Genomic DNA, 7,626 nt, shown 5'->3' with positions numbered 1-7,626 from the left:
GAGGCGGACCAATTCCATGGCCTCCACGCTCTCCTGACCTCAACCCTCTTGACTTTCATTTATGGGGGCATTTGAAAGCTCTTGTCTACGCAACCCCGGTACCAAATGTAGAGACTCTTCGTGCTCGTATTGTGGTCGGCTGTGATACAATACGCCATTCTCCAGGGCTGCATCAGCGCATCAGGGATTCCATGTGACGGAGGGTGAATGCATGTATCCTCGCTAACGGAGGACATTTTGAACATTTCCTGTAACAAAGTGTTTGAAGTCACGCTGGTACGTTCTGCTGCTGTGTGTTTCCATTCCATGATTAATGTGATTTGAAGAGAAGTAATAAAATGAGCTCTAACATGGAAAGTAAGCGTTTCCGGACACATGTCCATATAACGTATTTTCTTTCTTTGTGTTTGAGGAATGTTTCCTGAAAGTTTGGCCGTACCTTTTTTGTAACACCCTGTATATGTATATATACTTTTGACTAAGTGACAAATATGTTGTGAGTGGTTACTTAAATTGCTAGTGACCTATTACTTCCGAGCTTTTTATAATTTTTGTGTTTTTACTTAGTAAATTTTATTTATGCTTTGTTTATGAACTTTTTGGTGATAAATGGCATGGTTAGAGAAACACTCCTAACATAAACATTATGGCAGTTGCATATGATTATGTGAATGTACAGTTTTTGTTAATTTGATATCACTTCTGAAGGATTGCAATTCTGATTATGCCAACTTTAGCGAAGTTGCTTTTGCACCCATGTGGATCACAGATGACACTGTATTAGAGGTCTTTATGACATAAAAATTATGGAAACTGCTTGTAATCCCTATTGTTTTATAGTTATGGTTATATGGTATATATTTACTTGATGATATGTTATGAGATACATCACAGCTGATAGGCTTATGATGTTGGTTCTCTCTTGGTTGACCTCCTAGATGGTCATACCTTATTATTGATCCTCATATGGCTAATGAATGTAATATTATCTAAGTGCCTTAGGTGAAGGTATGTTGATGCAATTTTGCCATATGATGACATGATTGGAGACCGTGGCTGTTATTTGAAGACAAATGTTGATGGTTGACTTTTTGATTAGGTGACAAAGAGAGTGATTGAGGTTATTTCAAATTTTTATTGGTGTATAAGTAGGTCTTCTACTTTTTGGTTAAAAATGGTTCAAATGGTTCTGAGCACTATGGGACGTAACTTTTCAGGTCATCAGTCCCCTATAACTTAGAACTAATTAAACCTAACTAACCTAAGGACATAACACACAAGCATGCCCGAGGCAGGATTCGAACCTGAGACCGTAGCGGTCTCGCGGTTCCAGACTATAGCGCCTAGAACCGCTCGGCCACGCCAGCCGGCACTTTTTGGCTTTACATATCAGCATAAATTGATTAATTAGACTATGTGATTGTCATAAGTAACAGCCATAATGTTTATGTTAGGAGTGTTTCTCTAACAACGCCATTTATCACCAAAAAGTTAAAAAACAAAACATAAATTCAATTTACTAATTAAAAACTCCGAAATTATAAAAAATATAGTTAATGAGCTTAAGCCAGTCACAAAGTGTTATCAATAAATTCATGATAAAATATTAAATTCGGAAGTATTAGACCACTAGCAATTATAGGTTTCTACTTTCACTTAGCAAAGCACATTTCTGCTTCGTTTTTGTACATTGCTGGTGACAAATGGCATTGTTAGTAGGACGCTCTTGACATAAACATTATGACAGTTGTCTGTATCCTTCAAAGTTTTTACTTATGATTATGTGAATGTATACTGTTTGTTAATTTGATGCTATTAGTGTATCACTCCCGAAGGATTATTAGCCTGATTATGCCATGGGACAGCCCCCTAACGGGTCACTCCGGTTGCAGTACGCGAAGCACCAACTAATGTCAAGAAATGCAGTTATTGCCCCAGTGCCCGGGTAGCCGTTCTAGAGCCGCTGACGTGGTGTAAGAATTGCGCAAGTGTCCACGTTTTGGCATCGGGTCTAGGTTTGGCCCCACGCGTCTACACTCCTCCTTTCATGGAATAATTCGGCCCATCGAATCCCTGAATGGATAAAGTATGGCAGAAAAGAGGAGTTTACAGTTTGAACTTTTCAAACTTTCAGTTGAAACACAAGTCTGAAGAACAAATTCTAGATTTGTAGTCGTGTGTCAGTACTCTTCGTTCCCCTGTTTATATTTACAATATTTCATTTTCACGTTCTCAATCACTGGGTCTCATTTCAACGGCTATTTTGTCGAAAACTGACATTCTGTGCCTGTGGCTGTGTACGATATGTAGATTGACTCTTATAGAGAAGATAACAGCAACCAGACACTTTTCATAATACTGTTTATTTATTTACATAGCGGCGTTACCGGTTTCGAACCGACAGGTTCACCATCAGACGGATTTTTCACATTAACATACATTTTACATTAGCTTTCACTTTTTGTAAAACGTTCCATTACTTACTATTTGTATTAAAACAGAATTTATTAATGGAACGTAAGTAGTTTGTAAATTTCTGCTCTCACATCTATGTATATATCGAAATATCGGTGAGAGTGAGCGTCTTTGGCGTTGTTACGGTTGTGACGTCGCCATGATACTTCTATGTGGTAAAACTTCTCAGTGTGTGAGTGGAGCTTTAAATTATGTGTATACACATATATAAAGTGGTTCATACGGTCTTCACTGCTGCATGAACGCGAGCAGTCAGCACTGGAACGTAATGGTGCGAATTTTTCAACGTAAGTAACCAAAACATCTTCACTTTAATAAACTGTTTACATCGTTTAAAAGTGTTGTGATGCACAATTACAGTTCAATAGACCTTGTCTCGCATCTCGTTTTGGATGTTGGGCTCCCCCCTCCCATCACCACCCCCCCCCTCCCCCCAAGGAAATTTCATCATTTGGGAGAACAAAAAGTGAGTGCTAATGTAAAATGTATCTTAATGTGAACAAGTCGTCTGATGCTGAACCTGTCGGTTCGAAGCCGGCAACGGCGCTATTTAAATAAATATATAGCATTATAAAAAGTGGTTTGTCGCTGTTATCTTCTCTCTACGAGTTAACCTATATCTCACTTCAACTCCGTAAGGTTCAGTCACTTCTTCTCTCGGGCTGACAATGTTAGCGGGGATGCGCAGGCCAAAGAATGGTGAGAGTGGGATCTGGACAACTTGCAGTGTGTAGAACGCTTCAATTCCAAGCGTTAATGCTGGCTATTGATGTAGCATTAATGAGTAAGCTGTCTGCCACAGTTTATGAATGACGATGTAATATACAGGGTGAGTCACCTAACATTACCGCTGGATATATTTCGTAAACCACATCAAATACTGACGAATCGATTCCACAGACCGAACGTGAGGAGAGGGGCTAGTGTAATTGGTTAATACAAACCATAAAAAAATGCACGGAAGTATGTTTTTTAACACAAACCTACGTTTTTTTTAAATGGAACCCCGTTAGATTTGTTAGCACATCTGAACATATAAAAAAATACGTAATCAGTGCCGTTTGTTGGATTGTAAAATGTTAATTACATCCGGACATATTGTAACCTAAAGTTGACGCTCGAGTACCACTCCTCCGCTGTTCGATCATGTGTATCGGAGAGCACCGAATTACGTAGGGATCCAAAGGGAACGGTGATGGACCTTAGGTACAGAAGATACTGGAACAGCACATGATGTCCACATGCTAACACCCTTTTATTGGTCGTTTTCACTGACGCACATGTACATTACCATGAGGGGTGAGGTACACGTACACACGTGGTTTCCGTTTTCAATTACGGAGTGGAATAGAGTGTGTCCCGACATGTCAGGCCAATAGATGTTCAATGTGGTGGCCATCATTTGCTGCTCACAACTGCAATCTTTGGCGTAATGAATGTCGTACACGCCGCAGTACATCTGGTGTAATGTCGCCGCAGGCTGCCACAATACGTTGTTTCATATCCTATGGGGTTGTAGGCACATCACGGTACACATTCTCCTTTAACGCACCCCACAGAAAGAAGTCCAGAGGTGTAAGATCAGGAGAATGGGCTGGCCAATTTATGCGTCCTCCACGTCCTATGAAACGCCCGTCGAACATCCTGTCAAGGGTCAGCCTAGTGTTAATTGCGGAATGTGCAGGTGCACCATCATGCTGATACCAAATACGTCGACGAGTTTCCAGTGGGACATTTTCGAGCAACGTTGGCAGATCATTCTGTAGAAACGCGATGTATGTTGCAGCTGTTTGGGCCCCTGCAATGAAGTGAGGACCAATGAGATGGTCGGCAATGATTCCGCACCATACATTTACAGTCCACGGTCGCTGTCGCTCTACCTGTCTGAGCCAGCGAGGATTGTCCACGGGCCAGTAATGCATGTTCCGTAGATTCACTGCCCCGTGGTTTGTGAAACCCGCTTCATCGGTAAACAGGTAGAACTGCAACGCATTCTCTGTTAATGCCCATTGACAGAATTGCACTCGATGATTAAAATCATCACCATGTAATTGCTGATGTAGCGACACATGAAACGGGTGAAAGCGGTGACGAAGCAGTATGCGCATGACACTACTTTGACTCAGTCCACCGGCTCTCGCAATGTCCCGTGTACTCATGTGTGGGTTCATGGCAACAGCAGCTAACACACCAACTGCACCCGCTTCTCCTGTGACGGGCCTGTTACGGACCCGTTTGCGTGCTACGACCATACCTGTTGCATACAGTTGGCGGCAGATGTTTTGCAATGTGCGGCACGTTGGATGCTCTCTGTCTGGGTACCGTTCTGCATACACCCTGCAGGCTTCAGCTGCATTTAGTCGACAATCGCCATAGATGAGTATCATCTCCGCCTTTTCAGAGTTCGAGTACACCATGGTCACAGTTCCTGCAACACTACACTATCACAGACGTCTGGTAACACGGTGTACTACAGTTGGTCTGCGTGCGGAGGCGAATGCAGAATAACATTAGCAGCAAGCGCTACATGCGGACACTGCGACAGCTAGACCAAACCACAACAGTGCACTACAGCCACACTCGTAAACACGGTCGTCATCGTAAACATGTCCCTGCAGATGCTGCTCGCCGACCGTGGCCCGTGTTTGTTACAACACGCAACTGAACGTCGGAGGTTTCAAGCGTCAACTTTAGGTTACAACATCTCCGGATGTAATTAACATTTTGCACTGCAACAAACGGCAATGATTACGTATTTGTTTATATGTTCGGATGTGCTAACAAAACTAACGTGGTTCCATTAAAAACACGTAGGTTTGTGTTAAAAAACACACTTCCGTGCATTTTTGTATGGTTTGTATTAAACAATTACACTAGCCCCTCTCCTCACGTTCGGTCTGTGGAATCAGTTCGTCAGTATTTGATGTGGTTTTCGAAATATATCCAGCGGTAACGTTAGGTGAATCACCCTGTATATCACTATGTGAAAACACACATCACGCTGTTAAATGACAAACGATGTCTCACTTGGTGTAAGGAACGTAAACATTGGACGATTGAACAGTGGAAAAACGCTGTGTGGAATCACGGTACACGATGTAGCGATCCGATGGCAGGGTGTGGGTGTGGCGAATGCCTGGTGAACGTCATCTGCCAGCGAGTATAGTGCCATCAGTAAAATTCGGAGGCCATGGTGTTATGGTGTGGTCGTGTTTTTCATGGAAGGGGCTTGCACTCCGTATTGTTTTGTATGGCACTATCACAGCACAGGCCTACATTGATGTTTTAAGCACCTTCTTGCTTCCCACTGTTGAAGAGCAATTCGAGGATGGCGATTGCATCTTTCAACACGATCCAATACCTGTTCATAATACACGGCCTGTGGCAGGGTGGTTACACGACAATAATATCTCTGTAATGGACTGGCCTGTACAGAGTCCTGATTGAATCCTATAGAACACCTTTGGGGTGTTTTTGAACGCCGACGTCGTGCCAGGTCTCGCCGACCGACGTCGGTACCTCTCCTCAGTGCAGCACTGAAGAATGGGCTGCCATTCCCCAAGAAACCTTCCAGCACCTGACTGAATGTATGCCTGCGAGAGTGGAAGCTGTCATCGAGGTTAAGCGTGGGCCAACACCATAGTGAATTCCAGCATTACCGGTGGAGGGTGCCATTACCTTTGTAAGTAATTTTTAGCCAGATGTCCGGAAACTTTTGATCACATAGTGTATGTTTCGAGTAGAGCAGTTAAGAGCATCATCAAAACTATACTGTCGAGCCAAAGCAATCTATTATGTGCCTCGTAATCAGTTTTTTATTGATTGACACTGATTGCTCTTTTACGAATTTTAAGTTTTGGCGAGTGAACTTTCAAAACTTTTTAACCTCTTACGTTTTTGCCATTTGTAGCTTGATAATGTACACTGACATGAAAAAAGTCATGGGATAAAGTATGTACATATGAAAATGGCGGTAGTGTCGCGTACACGAAGTATAAAAGGCTAGTGATTCACGAAGCTATCATTTGTACTCAGGCGATTCATGTAAAAGGGTTTTCGACTTTATTATGACCGCATGGCGGGAAATAACGGACTGAATGCAAAATGGTAGTTGGGCTAGATGCATGAGAAATTCCATTTCTGAAATCATTAGGGGATTCAATATACCGAGATCCACAGCGTCAAGAGTGTGCCGAGAATACAAAATTTTAGGCAGTAACTCTCACCACGGGTAACACGGTGGCCGACGGCCTTCACTTAACGACCGAGAACAGCTGCTAGCCTCCGACCTATCGTGTGGGATGATAAAGAAAGTTGAAAGGGTTCTATTACTTATTATCGGCTGGGGAGGTTCCCTTGTTAGTGTACAATACTGCGATCCTCCCTTTCGGAGGTCAGACCTGGTCTACCGGAACCTTGACAACGAGTTTGCCTGCCCTCACTTTTCCATGCAGTCCAACATCGGGCGACTATCACATTCGAGAGCCCCGCAATTCTGGATATTGCACGTCTTGATAAACCGACCAAATGGAGTCCCACAATGAAGCTCCTCTCAATCTCTGTCAGGTGCTGATAACGATGTGTCACATGAGTACGCACGGTCTCTGTGTCATTCGCAGTTGTGAGTCAACATTTGACACGGCTCTCACCCCTGCTCAGGTAACGTAACAACACTGAAATCGAGTAACGTCAATCCACTTTGATGACCGTTTATCCGTCATGGAGGAATGTATCTCTAACCATTTACATATACCCCGTCGGTATGTACATGTACGGAGCTATATTCACATCAGTCCATTTTTTCTGAGTGCTTCACATTTTATGTCGGGCTGTTTATTAATCAAAGATTTAGTAGTGTACGTCCAATATCAACAGTGAAATTAAAACAAAACAGATATTAGGTGCTGACTGGCAAAGACGACGGCGGAAATCTGTGACTTCTTTAGAATGAGATTTTCACTCTGCGGCGGACTGTGCGCTGATATGAAACTTCCTGGCAGATTAAAACTGTGTGCCGGACCGAGACTCGAGCTCGGGACTTTTGCCTTTCGCGGGCAGGTGCTCTACCATCTGAGCTACCCAAGCACGACTCACGCCCCGCCCTCACAGCTTTACTTCTGTCATTACCTTGTGTCCTACCTTCCAAACTTT

Source organism: Schistocerca nitens, chromosome 3, assembly GCF_023898315.1.
Source record: "Schistocerca nitens isolate TAMUIC-IGC-003100 chromosome 3, iqSchNite1.1, whole genome shotgun sequence".
NCBI lineage: Eukaryota > Metazoa > Arthropoda > Insecta > Orthoptera > Acrididae > Schistocerca > Schistocerca nitens.
Note: the sequence above shows the minus strand (reverse complement) of the source record.